This window comes from Acomys minous (genome assembly GCF_964271855.1).
Source record: "Acomys minous genome assembly, chromosome: 9".
NCBI classification, from domain to species: Eukaryota; Metazoa; Chordata; class Mammalia; order Rodentia; family Muridae; genus Acomys; species Acomys minous.
Genome location: NC_140490.1, coordinates 62,365,655 through 62,380,023, shown reverse-complemented (window position 1 = coordinate 62,380,023; position 14,369 = coordinate 62,365,655). Strand labels below are relative to the sequence as shown.

Below are 14,369 nucleotides of genomic sequence, written 5' to 3'. Positions count from 1 at the left end.
CACCAGCTTACATGTAGCCGTGAAGTCATTTCCTTTACGGCGCATGCGGAGAACTCAACCTCCCATTCTGGCCTCATACAAAGGTCTAAGAGACAGCGTGGTGGAGTGAGTGCGTAGTTTGAGAATGCAGCAAGATTAGGTGTGGCGACACTACAAACGCAGACAGTGAGGAGTCACCTGCTGCAAAACAAGACCCGGCTTAGAGAGGAAAGCAGGGCTTCCACGCCGGTTTCTCACACTGCTGCACACATAAATGCCACGACTCACACTTGCTCCTCGCTTTTGCTGTCTCTCTCTTTGGGATATGGATGTGATTCCCTACGTTCACTGCTGGTGTCAGGCACCAAATCGGAATCCTTCTCACCCGATACTGCTCATACTGTAGAAGCTGAACATTCTACTTCTGTCAAGAAACTCCACAGCTGTCACCGAAGCACTTAGGAAGAGGTACCACGAGGACCAGTACTTTAATGCCAGCCCTAGCTACACACCAAGTTCAGGCCAGCCTGGGCTACAGGAGACCCTGTCTTAAAATGCAAACAAATATGGATTTTTTTTTTTCTTTTTGTGTTGGCTGAGTGGGAAAAGCGGAGGGAAGGCGGCCTCCTCTGCTTTCTTGCTTTATTTACTATTCTCTCCACCAGCAGGCCTCACTCATCACTTTCCTTCATCCATTTAAACTTCTATCCTTAAAGATGCAATTATCACAGCTACTGCCTGGCCAGCTGCTGGCCTAACGAAAAACGCTTTCCACTTTCACTGCCTCCAAGAGCAGTCAGAATGTGTACCACTCTGACAACTTCCTGTTGTCTATCAACAGTTTTGTGCTGTCTGCCTCCAAGCTAGCTCACTGTCCCCTTGGGAAACAAGAACTGATTATTTTATCTCTATTGTCACTGGGCCTAACACAGACAACTCCTTTAAGGTAAGAGTGACTTGAACAAATTAAAAATAGAAAATTTTAAAAATAAAAATAAATAAATAAAAATTTTTAAATGAGCAGATTAAAAATAAAAATTTTTCAAAAATTGAAAAAGAATGGCTGATTTCAAGTTACTAAAAACTGTATTCCTTATAGTTTCTAATTTAATTTTAACAACATGAATACTTTCAAATTCTAAAGAAAAGAAACATTTACAAATTAAAATAATTTAATACTTTAAGGAGAATAAAGCGGTATTTAAATAGCAACACAAATGGCAAATATTCAGTAGCATCTAACAAGCATTTACTGACCAATCCTATGTGCGCTGTTCTGAGGAGTTTAGATTCTGGTTGAGTGGAGGCAGAAAAATAAACCAACAAACAAATATAATTTAAGTTGCTATTCAGGTAATACAGAGTGAGAAGGAATGGAACCTTTTTTCACAGGCCCCTGATTCTATGTGGCACCAAATTTAGAGCAGTACTGGCTACATTCTACCAATGGGTTTTACACATAGCAAATGGACAGACTTCTTTCTTTCTTTCTTTCTTTCTTTCTTTCTTTCTTTCTTTTTTCTTTCTCTCTTTCTCTCTTTCTAAGTGGAATACAGTATGTGAGGACTGTTGATGACTGTGCTAACTACTGCTCATTTAGTCCTACTTAGGAATATATTACATATAAAGCAAGACTTCTATAATCCAAAATGTAAAATAAGTGGCATATGATGTAGAGTTTAAAACTGCCAACAGTAAGTGAGACAGCTGATATCAGTGGACATGTGGGTAAGTCTCCCACACCCTGAGGGATTACACTGACTGGGCTGAGGTGGGAAGACCCCTGCTAAACTTCTCTGAACTTGTGTCCGAGCTTACAGGAGGAGGAAGCTGGCCAAGCACAGACCCTTTGTTCTCTCTCTCTCCCTGGTTGTGGACAGGTCTGCTGCCTGGACCTCGCCGCCATGATGGACTGTAAATACAACTGAGCAGGAGCAAAGCCTTGTCCCTACAGCTGCCTGTGCACAGCGTCTGTCACGGTCATAACAGCTGCCCCTGCACAGAGTCTGTCACTGTCATAACAGGGACAGCAAAAGTAATTAAAGCAGGTACCATAAAGGTTTTGTAATTGATTTCTTTCCAAATTAAATAGAAGATCTGTGAGGAAATTTTCATGATTTATATATGACATTTTACATTGTAGTAACAGACTTCACTGTTACTAATTACAGAATTCAAGAAATTTATATGAAAACATTCATTTTCTGGTGTGCCAGAAAGATAAATGGACTTACATTTAGAAACATGTTAAAAGTTATTTGAAAATTCAAAAAATATATAAATATGGATATTAAAAACTTCACAAAATGCTTTTACTTTATGAATGCATGCTTCACATTACTTTCACAGGACCTGAGGCTACACATTTATGACTAAGAAGGAAAGAAAGGTTTTCTAGCCTCATGAAAATATACTATCTACATTTCTACAAATATTGCAATTACTATTGCTTAAGTGGATCCTCAGAAAAGTTTTTTCTTCATAACTGGTATTTTGACTTTAACTTAAATGGTTTGATATTATTTGGAGTTTTAAAAGACTTGAATTTTGAAACTTAAAGATTGGTTTATCATTACATGTGTTCAGTCCAATCAGAAGGGACTTCATCATGTTCTGTTGGCTACACCTGGAAGAATTCCTTAGCTGGTAATGAGCAGTACCATCAAGGATAACTCAGAGCAGGTAGCTGAAGCAGCAGGTGCTGGGCAGGTCCAGCTGGCACTGGAAACATCCTTGTATGGGAGTTAAACAACCAGAAGGTGGCACTGCAGAGCTATACACGTTTAAAAAAGTGGTTCTCAACCTGTGGGTCACAACCCCTTTGGCAATTATCTTCAAAAATATTTATGGTACACTTCATAACAGTAGCAAAATTACAGTTATGATACAAAAACAAAAAAGAACAATTTTATGGTTTGTGTCACACACATGAGAAACTGTATTAAGTGGTCACAGCACTATTAGGAAGGTTGAGAACCACTTTTTAAACTCTCCAGCTAAGCAGTGAGCACTAATCTAGAGTTTCTCTCCCAAAGGTTTAACTTAGTTTCTTCTCGTGGAAGCTCTCACAGTGTGTTACAGGAAATTAGAAGTATTATGCATTTAAAAGAAAATGTATCCAATTTATTTAAGACAAACCATTTATCACAAATCATTATATAAAAAATCGGAAAGCCTTGTGGATTCTGAAATTCTTTTAAAGCTTCAATTATGTCATTCAATACTTTTATTTCTCAAGATGATTACAGTTAAGTTGTTTTAATCGTGAGTATTCCTATAAGACAATGAAGAAAGGGAAATACTTTTTTGGTAAACTAAAAAATCAGTAAGCCTTTAAAATACTTCGCAAAAATTCAGCCTTTTCTTCTTGATTGTCTTTACCTTATGCTGGTATACAAGTAGCTTGGAAGAGTCTGTTCACTATACAGAGCACATACAACTGGGACTGAAGTGAGGACTGGGTGACTCAGCACACTCGCTGCTCCTGCAGAGGACCCAGGCTCAGTTTCCAGCGCCCACGGAGAACCAGCTCCATGGGATTCTGTGCCTTTTCTTGGCCTCCTGGACACTGGGACCCATGTGCACATACCCACACACAGACTCACATACATACACATAATTTACAGGGGACACTGGACCCATGTGCACGTACCCACACACAGACTCACATACATATACATAATTTACAGTGGATGCTGGACCCATGTGCACATACCCACACACAGACTCACATACATACACATAATTTACAGTGGACACTGGACCCATGTGCACAGACTCACATACATACACATAATTTACAGTGAAGTCATCTTTGTTTAAAAACATAAACAATTGAAGATGATGTCACTTTGTATATTTTCTTTGAAAGCTCAAAGACCTGGCCATGGGGAATCAGCTGAGGACAACGTTCTCCATCACAACACAGTTTTAGGCTTTAGTTAGTGTCTGCATTGGACCTTTTTCTATAGTGACAGTGAACCAAGTTTTTAATGCCATTCTTTTTCAAACTACTACTAAATTAGCAAGAATTCTGACAAACTAATTATTTTCTTCAGTGTAAATATTGTCCAAAAAACCAAACTCTTGTGGTTTTTGCTGAGTAGAATTTGGGGGATTGGGGATCAGGAATGGCTCTACTTTACCTCGGGGCTACAACTCCAGCATATGGAAAACACTAAAAACTTTATTGTCAATGATGAGGCTGCTACATTTACTAACTGTCCCCCATCATAGGAACAGTGGTAGGAACTCCTACGAAGAGGAAGTCCCACGGCTAGCAGTAGCAGCTCAGTGTTGAAAATGGAGCTACAAAGATTATTCTTTAAGCAACGCAGCCAGGAAACTGTTCTAGCTCTAAAATTATGATTTTATGATTCCGAGTTTCAATCTGAAATTTTGCATTGTTCATATGAACAGAATGGAAAGCATACACTTTGACAGGCACTGTTATTTAATTAAAGGTATAAAGTTTGCCGCTTCACGTTGAGCACCCTGCACACTGTGCATTGAAGGGATGAATGATGATGAACGAACGTCTGACTGAAACTCCTTCACTGCGATCTGTGGGCGCTACCTGCTGATTGACTACCATGCAGAGATGACTCTGGAGACAAATCTCAAGGGGGCACAGAGCCCCGCAGCACAGGCCCTCAGCACAGAGAGCCCTGCAGCACAGGTCCTCAGCACAGAGCCCCGCAGCACAGAGCCCCTTAGCACAGAGCCCCGCAGCACAGAGCCCTGCAGCACAGAGAGCCCTGCAGCACAGGCCCTCAGCACAGAGAGCCCTGCAGCACAGGTCCTCAGCACAGAGTCCTGCAGCACAGAGCCCTGCAGCACAGAGCCCTGCAGCACAGGTCCTCAGCACAGAGCCCCGCAGCACAGAGCCCTGCAGCACAGGTCCTCAGCACAGAGCCCCGCAGCACAGAGCCCTGCAGCACAGAGCCCTGCAACACAGAGCCCCTCAGCATAGAGCCCTGCAGCACAGAGCCCTGCAGCACAGGTCCTCAGCACAGAGCCCTGCACCACAGAGCCCTGCAGCACAGAGCCCTGCAGCACAGGTCCTCAGCACAGAGCCCTGCACCACAGAGCCCTGCAGCACAGGTCCTCGATGCAGAGTTTCCTTCTGAAATTCCATGCAGTACAGAATACAATAGCAAGACAATTCTAGAAGGGAATCGCAGCATCCAGCTGCCTCCATTTATAAGTTTACCAAATGTCTGAAAGAAAGAGTTCACAAGACACTTTACATTGAACATACACAAATGCACACACACACACACATACACACACACATACACACACACATACACACACACACATACACACACACACACACACACACACACACACACACACACACACGAGACACAATGACATTTCTTCATTGGAGACAACCAAAAGTTAGTCTTATTTCTCCAGTTTAATTTTCTGTAGCCCGTGGAAGTAACATTCTTAAAAAGTAATGTTTTCCTTATTTGTTCTTTCTTCTAATTTGAAGTATGTAGATATGAACAAATTAAAACAAACATTAAGTCTGGAAGTTATTTCTGAACTAATATAAACACAGAACAGAAATCTTGTTTTATTAAAAGAAAACCAGTTGAAATTTTGGTTTAGAAGTAGCATAAGTCATTTGACAGGAAAACAAAAGGCAATCCTAGTCAGACCACCGTTTGTCAGTCACCATTGGCTATGAATTTGAAACAATTCTGATTTTCTTTCTGAAAACTGTGGGATTTATAATAGATAAAAGCTCTTTAGCTTTTAATTGTTTCAGAAAGTGCTCTTGTGAGGCTCACAAACTTGATGTGTAAACTTGGAACAATCAGTTTCAAATAGTGATATGAACTATAAAAATGAAATCCTAATTATCATACATATATCCTGAATATAATGCATCAAATAAAAAAAGCAAGGATTTTCCTATTTTAAATGCATCTACTTGTTAAAATTTGTTTAACAGACACTACATAAACAGCATAAAGGGCAGAAGAGTCCTAAGGCAAGCCCGCAGATGTGGAGCCAGGTGACTACCTTCCCTGTATTTTTCCTCCTGCCTCCTGTGGCAAATTTCTCACAATCTAGAAAAGTGGGGGAACCCTGATCCAGGGCCCCAGACTCAGGAGGGCAGCCTACTTCCTCACCACCCTTAAACACTTTTGAACACATTTTCCTGTGCACAGCGGTGCCCTTGTCCTGTCCTGCAGCCCGACCACCCACTGTTGCTTGTTGACCAAACATGTAGGGCCAGGAGCCTCCAGGCAGAGGCAGGATAGGATTCCTTTCAAGCACCACACAGAGGAATTTCAATGCCAAGGCTGGGGTGGGGGTGGGTGTATCAAGGCAGAATTACAAATTCCTCACGAATTAGACCTGTGTCAACAGATAAAAAAAATGCTCTTTGATCTTCTGACTATATAGATTTGAAGCTCCAACAGAGAGATTTCCTCAATTTAAAGGGAATAATTTAATCCAAATTGACCCAAGTGAGTCACGGTCACCACAGTTTACTTCACATTGGAGCTTCCTGATTGGGTTCTAGGCCATATTTCCGGTATGTGTTTCAACATCATTCAAAACAGCAGTTTAGAAAAGGAAATGCATTTAAAAACAAAATTACACATGAACTTTCAAGATGCTAGCAGTACAGCATGGCCAGTGAAGCAGTTTGTCGTAAGGTGGGTACAGGAGCAACCACAAGGGACAGCCGGTGCTTTCACTAAGGTCTCACACTTCACAGCAGTTATAAGCAGATGACATAGGAAAAGATACCTACATTATGCAAGTCAAAGAGGTATGAAAATCACAGAATGTACAATAAAAATACTTGCAACAGGCACCACTTAAAAATTACCTTGTACGTGTTTTGAACTGATGTGTACTTGACATTTAGTGCTAAAGCTTAGTTTCTATTAAGAAGGAAGGACAGGATTAGTTAGGCATGAAGTGGCTCTCACTGCAAGAAGTCTGCAGAGAACTAGCTGCAGGGCAACCCACAGAAGAGGTCGCCCGACGAAGCCTGTCGCCTGTCTGTGTAAAACACACAGGTGACGAGATCTCTTGCGGCAGGAGAACAACATCCAGTTCTTCCCCATGGCTCACAGCAGTTCTTGCTCTCCTGTGCAGAACCAAAAGGCCATTCCAAAGGCAAACCAAACTCCTCAAGTTGTAACTGCTCTTTGAAAATGTGCCTAAATCACTGGTACTAATTATTGGTCTTAGTTTTTATTTGAAAGGTAAAACTGTCATTGTGCTCCTTAGGTTTGGGGTGGGCTTTGTTTGCTTGTTTGTTTTCAACTTGACACAAGTTAGAATTATCTGAGACGAGGAACCGCAATTGAGAAAATGCCTCCATCGCATTGGCCTGTCGGCAAACTTATGAAGCAGTTTCTTGACTAATGGTTGATGTGGGAGGGCCTGTGAGGGATGCCACCCGGGGGCAGGTGGTCTAGGGTGGCATAAGAAAGCAAGCTGAGTGAGCCAGTCCACAGCATTCCTCTATGGCTTCTGCTTTCGTGTCCCAGTTCCATGGTCCTGCCCCTGAGTTCCTGCCTCACTTCTCAGGGACGGACAATAATTCACAAGCTGAAATAAAGCCTTTCCTTTACCCCTAAGCTGTTCTGGGTCAGGGTTTTATCACAGCAACAGAAAAATAAACCAAGACAGTCACCAAATTATATATGCACTTTACAATCTACAACCAACTGTGTTAAAAAATGGCAATCTGTATTCTGGCAAATATAACTGTTTATATACACCTATGCCACTTCCAGTGCCAATCTGTGGCAATTTCTAGTACAGGCACTCTGAATCTGATTCATGTGCTTCCCCCCTCTGAATACATGGACAGAGGAGAATGGAAAGGCTCGCCCTCGCTGAGAAGAATGCTTTGGGCTCAACTCTTAACCCCACGCTTCCCTCTCCTGCATCTACTTTATCCTGCGCATCCCCATAGAGCTCCCAGACTTAACGCAGGCAACAAATCCTGCCAAACATTCTCCCTTTGAGCACACTGGCATCACAGCATGCGAAAGAACAAGGGTCCAGCTGAAGGGCTCCCTCCCAGGAGTGATGCCCATGGGTGATGCTCCCAATAACGGAGGGGGCTTAGCAGCAGGAAAAAGATGGAGATCAACTTGAATCTATCTGCACTTGCTGCAATGTCTTCTCATTCCAAATGCTATCCTTCAGGGCATGCTATGGCAAACACGGAGGAGAAAAACTACATTCTTTCTTCTCTAGGAAATGAATTCCATAATGAAACCTTCCTAATGTATAGCCACACTACAACCTTAAAATAAAAAATATAATTAAAAAATATTTAATATGTGTATGACATATGTCTACTGCCTTCCTAACTATGGGAATTATATTAGTAAACCTATTATTTAAAAGGTTTATGTATAAAATATGTACATAAATTGCTATATTTTAGATAAATGTCAATAAAAACAGTTTAGTTATACTGTATAAATGTAACCAAACAGTGTATATACAGCTGAATAAGCATCAACTAAAAACAGAACCTTTTATATCGTAAGGTCCTTGGACAAACATAAATATTTTTAGTTTCTTCAGTGAGTACTTAACAATCTGCTACATGTTGGAAATCATTAAAGCCGCCTTCTGCTGGTGGTTGGTTTATAGTGCACCAAACCCAGGGTTTTGAGCATGTGGAGTTGTGAGCCACTTCTGAGCAGCCCACTGCCTACAGCCCACTCACCACTGTGAATGCTGAGAAAAGGCCACTCAGGTGTGACATGTCCACAAGTCTTCAAAGACAGTCTGAGCTGGATATGACTGTCCCTTCCTTTCTGTTGTGTCTATTTGTAAGAAGCCCTGGCTCTTTTTCGAAATGTCCCGCACTGAGCTCTATCTAAGTCTAGGAAGTCTTTCCTTAAGTCCTGATTAGAGCACAGATCCCAAGATGCAGAGCCAGCTGATGGCCTTTCCCCCAGTTTACCAGACAGCCAGCTGGGCCGAAAGGTAAACTCAGGCCATTTTAGGAACAAAGAAGACGACACCTTTGAAGGCCACCTTTCAAAGTCCTGTTTGAGCATCCCAGCAGGGGTTAACCAAAGGCCTTTCCTGCCAGGAAACCTTAAGACGTAGTACTCTAATTTTGGACCTGTTTCATAGGAATTCCCAGAGACCAATCCTCAGGCAGTGGAAAAAATTCAACATGTGCAACGGTTCAGAGCTCAGGGTGCTTTGCACAAAGGGCGCCGGAAGCAGGGTGGTCACTCAGTTCAGGCTGGAAAAACACAGTACTCAAATCCTCCATCCGGATTCAAACTTTCAAAATTAGGTTTTATAATGTACGTAAATCACCAAATTTAGAAAAAAACTTAAAATACATATGTTTCTCCAACATTAAACACTGGTTTTACCCCCTGATACCTTTCTTCAACGTAGAAAATCCCAAAGATCACACTTGGGCTTCTGGGTCAGGGCCCAGGGAGCAGGGCGGATATCGGGGTACCAGCTGTGAGGAAGGTGGTGAGCAATTGATGAGCAGCATCTGCCAGGGTGACTGTCCACTAATACTGTAACAACTGAGGTCCTCAGGAGGGCCTACCCCAGTCCTCAGCACAGGCCATGTATAAAGAACAGTGCTGCTTTTTAAGGCACACCTAGAATTCTTTCCCTGCTCTTACTATTTATAGTCTACGCATTTAAATGGGGCTTTATTTCACACACTGTTCCTGTTCTTAGCCACTGTTTTGCCTGGGTTTCAGCAACTGCAGCCCCCGCCCCCTCTCTTCTCCAGAGCTACTATCTAGGTGCAGTGGCTGGAGAAGAACGCCTTCACACACTGCGTTTAGGTCGGGAGGACAAGCCGCTTTCTCTCTGAAATGAGGTTCCCGAGAATCCCCTCTGAGAACCAAGGCACCCTGACAACAGATTCCAGAGGAAACACGGGCATCACTGCTTCAGAGCACACACACCACTTCTACAACATCCGACAGCTGGAATATTAGTCACCTTCTCGAATGCAGGTGCCTTCAACAGACAGCTATGATCAATACCACCAAGCTTGCACCTGCCAGGCAATTAGGTACTCTGTCTCTGAACACAGGGGCCAATCAAATCAAGCCACACGTACCATCAGATAAGCTGCTGGTGTTGCCTTTTTCCATCCCTGCCACCTCTGAGTCTTATAGCTTTAAAAGGAAAATTAGCGGTATCGTGCTCAGATCCAACCGTAACTGCTGGGCCCCTTCGAGCAGTCACTCTCAAAGTGTCAACTCAGGGCACGCACTTACACTGAGGCTGTCACTTCAGACATTACTAATTAGTACTGTAAACCTTTCCTTAATAAAATCCACCTGTGGCATAAAATGAGCATAAAAACACAGCATGTGAAAGTGGCTCATCCAGCCTGGGAAAATTCTGCACAGGTCTTCCTAGGTGGCCTGTGGCCAGCCTGCCTTCCTGCCAGAGACAGGCAGCCTAATGAAGTATTTGCTGCAATAGTGCAGCCCATGCAGTGATTCACAGGCCTGGGGAGAAGAGGATGGTGCGACCAAAAAGGTAACTGGACATGCACTCCTTCCTATCTTCAGTGTTCGGAGAAGGTGTGTCTGTCACGGGTTCCTGTGATACCTCCTCACAAAGACAATGGATCTGCAGTCCACTGCTACCCTTTCTTCTACTTTCCTCCCAACCCAACCTATCACCATTAGGAAAGTATGACTGATGGAGGGCCCACATACTTAGTGAACCTTCTTCCACTCTGCCTTACATTATAGCATACTTAATTAAGAAAATTATAAGTATCTGTCAGGAGTTCATCAACAACTACAGATTACATGAATGAACAACTCTATTCCATGCAAACACATACTTAAGGCACACGTTTTAGATAAAGACTCGCCCCTACACAGACGTGCACACCATCATTACATTGCCTGTCAAACTGTAAGTGTGTTAAAGGAGTAGCACAGCCAATGGCTTATGCACAGATAAAGCTAAAATGAAAATATCCATGTGCAAAAGGGTCAAAGCCAATGATTTTCCCAGTAACCAATTTTTCTGCGCTAGGAAACAAACTCTGCTTGTATACATGGCACATCTGCTAATACGTCTACAGAGTATCTGTTAAAAGCGATGGTATCATTGCTCTTGGCTTTTGGCTAAGATCAAGTGTAAAAAGGATGGCATACGCACCTAAGGACACTGGAGAAAATTAAATTGAGCATGAAAATTAACAGATATTTGTTATTAATGAGTCATCAGGATCAGGCATGGTGGCACACGCCTGCAATTCCAGGACTCAGAAGGATGAGACCAGAAGATCATTGCAAATTCTAGACCATCTTGGGCTACATAAATCCTGTCTCAAAACAAACAAACAAAAGCCAAAAAAAAAACAAACAAGAAACCCCCAAATAGGAATAGATTACTGATATTTCAATTACTGACATTGGTATTTCAATTAAAAAAATTTTAAATAGCCCTTACCTCAGAAAAATACATAGATAATTATGGTCTACTTCAAATAATACAGAATGACAGGGAACTGGCAGGGGAAGGGTTAGCTATTTGCTAACAGCTGATTAAAGTAAGCTAGGCATATGAGAAAGTGTGTGTGTGTGTGTGTGTGTGTGTGTGTGTGTGTGTGTGTGTGTGTGTGTACATATGGGGGGGCTGATGTGTGGGTGCGTGCATGCATGCATGCGTGTATGTGTACATCTTGCTCTCAAATATGGTGACTGGAGGCATGTGTAAGGCCCTGAATTTAGTTGCCAGCACTATGTGTGTGCATGTACGTGCATATGGCTTTCAAAAATGAACTAATAAAAACTGCTTCTTCAAAAGACTCCATCAATCTTTTAATTAAATGTTAGATTTTAAAATCCAGCACTAACTAGACTTGTGGTTATTAATAACAAAAAGAAAAAATAAAAGGAAGACATAAAGTTGAGAGGGAGATGGGCCACGGCACTGGGCGGCTGGAGGAAGGGTAACGCTGATTGAATATAGTGTTAGGAACTTTCAGAAAAGAAAAGCTATTACTTAAAATTATCAAATTCATATTAGTATTTATTAGCAACAAAACAAACGCATACCTAAGTATATTCAGAAAACTAAAAGAAAAATTAAATTCAACAATAACCCACTTAAATTTGCCTAACGAGTTTAGGAAATTAAATGTTACCATTGAGAAGTATGCAGAGTGGGTTCAAAGAGCTGGAAGGGGCCGTATTTACTTTTGATTAAGAAAAGCAACCTACGACATGAACTAGGTAAATCTTGTAACAACATCCTCTCAAGTAATGAGGAAGCGCTACACAAATTTTCAGGGAAAAAAAAACCTAGAGGAATCTGATTACATGTATACTTTTTCGCCTTTTCTTTTGAAAATTTGACTTTAAGTACATTAATACATACACACATATGAATACATAATGTGGGGTAGGAAGGAGGGCTGGGCATGCAGGTAGGTGAAGAGAACTTGCCTAACACAGCATCCACCCCTAGTGTGGAGGGAAAACTAGACTCAGACTTTTCAGTGAAGGAATATTGGTGTTCAGCACTCTTAGGCAGAGGTGGCATGAACTTTTCAGGGATGCTGTTTTCAAATAAGCATGCTGAAATATCCCAGAAATGTGTATACTTTCATAGTAAAATATCTCTTCAAACTGTTTCTAACAAGCACAGGTACGAAAATCCACTGTCAGAACACATCCTCTGTGTAGCAAGCAAACACTGACAGTGTTGAGCACCAGGACCACATCTCCAGACACCTTCCTTGTCTTTTGCCAGCAGGCTAGGCACTCCTGTAATCTCACTTTATAAACATCTGCACTCTGCATTTCCCATCACAACTGTAATCACACACTTGTGGCATTTGAAAAAATTACATGTTCCATAGACCCAAAGCTCCAGGAGGTCTGCTCACCACCATCTTGTACCTCTAGCACAAAACCTAGCACACTGATGACGCAGCCTGGCTGCATGTGGCCTGCACTCTGCAATCAGCGAAGCTAGCAGGCATAATCCAGTCTTTAACCTGTGGGCTGCAAGAGCCACATGAGAGCCAAGAATGCAGCCTAGCACATTACCATAAATTTACAGAAAACCAGATTGGGGAGGTTGGTTTTGTCTCACAGTTGGTTGGGCTTGTTTGTTTGTTTGTTTGTTTGTTTTTGTTTGTTTCATAAACTTTCAAGCTTGGGAACTTGAACTTTGTAGACCACAAGTTTCTATCACAAAGTCAAAAAGCTATGCCTCTGAGTGGAAGGTAGTAAACGGCAGACGTTAAAACACCTCGGGATTCTATTGGTCAGTCAACAGGACAGAGTGGACTCAAAAATGAGTGGTTGACATGTATGTAAAAGCACTCTTAAGATTTCCAATGCTGTCCATATCATTTGCTGTCATTTTCCCTTGTAAAAATACAAACAATTTGACAGTTGAAATTAGAAATCAGTTTATAATACATGGGTATCAAACTTAGAAACAGAATTAGAACTAAAAATTACAAAAAAACTTAAGACAGCTCATTAATAACAACTATACTACGAATGAAGGCTGCCATCTTCCCAGTATCTCTAGATGGTACCGCAATGTCGACTTCACGTTGTTTGTTCCTCCGCATTCCTGGGAGCTGGTTACTATCAATCTTCTCTTCCAAGGGGACTAAGGCACTGAAGCTGCACTCACCAAGGACACCAGCAGAGCCTTGGTGCTCAATCCATGAAGGTCTTTGTTCTTCTACCTCAATTTTCAACCTTCAGGAACACTCATCTTTGGTTTCTGAAACTATGCTGTCATGTTGCCACGCTGCCCTGGGACCACCATTGCAGGCTTCTCCTCTTCTCCCTGTCATTTACCAAGGGCCCTCGTTCCTTGGTTTTCTTCTTTGTTTTTTCCATCTTCATGAATAAATGCATAAACTTCAAGGAAACATCTGGGCACAAACCACCTCCACGTCTCTGAATCTTTAGCTCCAACTACCTCTTGAATAGATCTGTCTTCTTTCATGACACATGATTCCAAATTCTTTCAGGCTGGGGGCAAACACTAGTTCTCAACAGCACCACCATGCTAATGAGCTACGTCAGGCAGATGTAGACTTCTAGGAGGTTCTGTTCCTCTACCTCTTCCTCCTGCTCCTACGTCCAACCCTAGCCCTGTACATTCTATTTCCTACACGGCCCCGACTCCCTCCCTGTGCCTCACATTCCCCACCCTACGCTAGGTCAGTTAGTGGCCAACCTCCCCAACCCTGCTGTGGAATTGCTCCTCCTTAGCCATTCTCCACATGGAACAGAGACAGGCTGTTACCCTGCTTGTGGTCACTCCATACCTCCCTCACTGCTCTGCACAACCTCCAAACTCCTCCAAGCAGCTAACAAGGTCCATCATTTGATCATCTTAAC

General features: G+C 42.2%; 1 protein-coding gene across 1 annotated transcript in view; it reads right to left on the bottom strand.

Moving 5' to 3' along the window:
* Positions 1-14,369, bottom strand: part of EXOC2 (exocyst complex component 2) — a 163,010-nt gene that overhangs the window by 72,873 nt on the left and 75,768 nt on the right. The gene's annotated exons all lie outside the window — the stretch shown is intronic.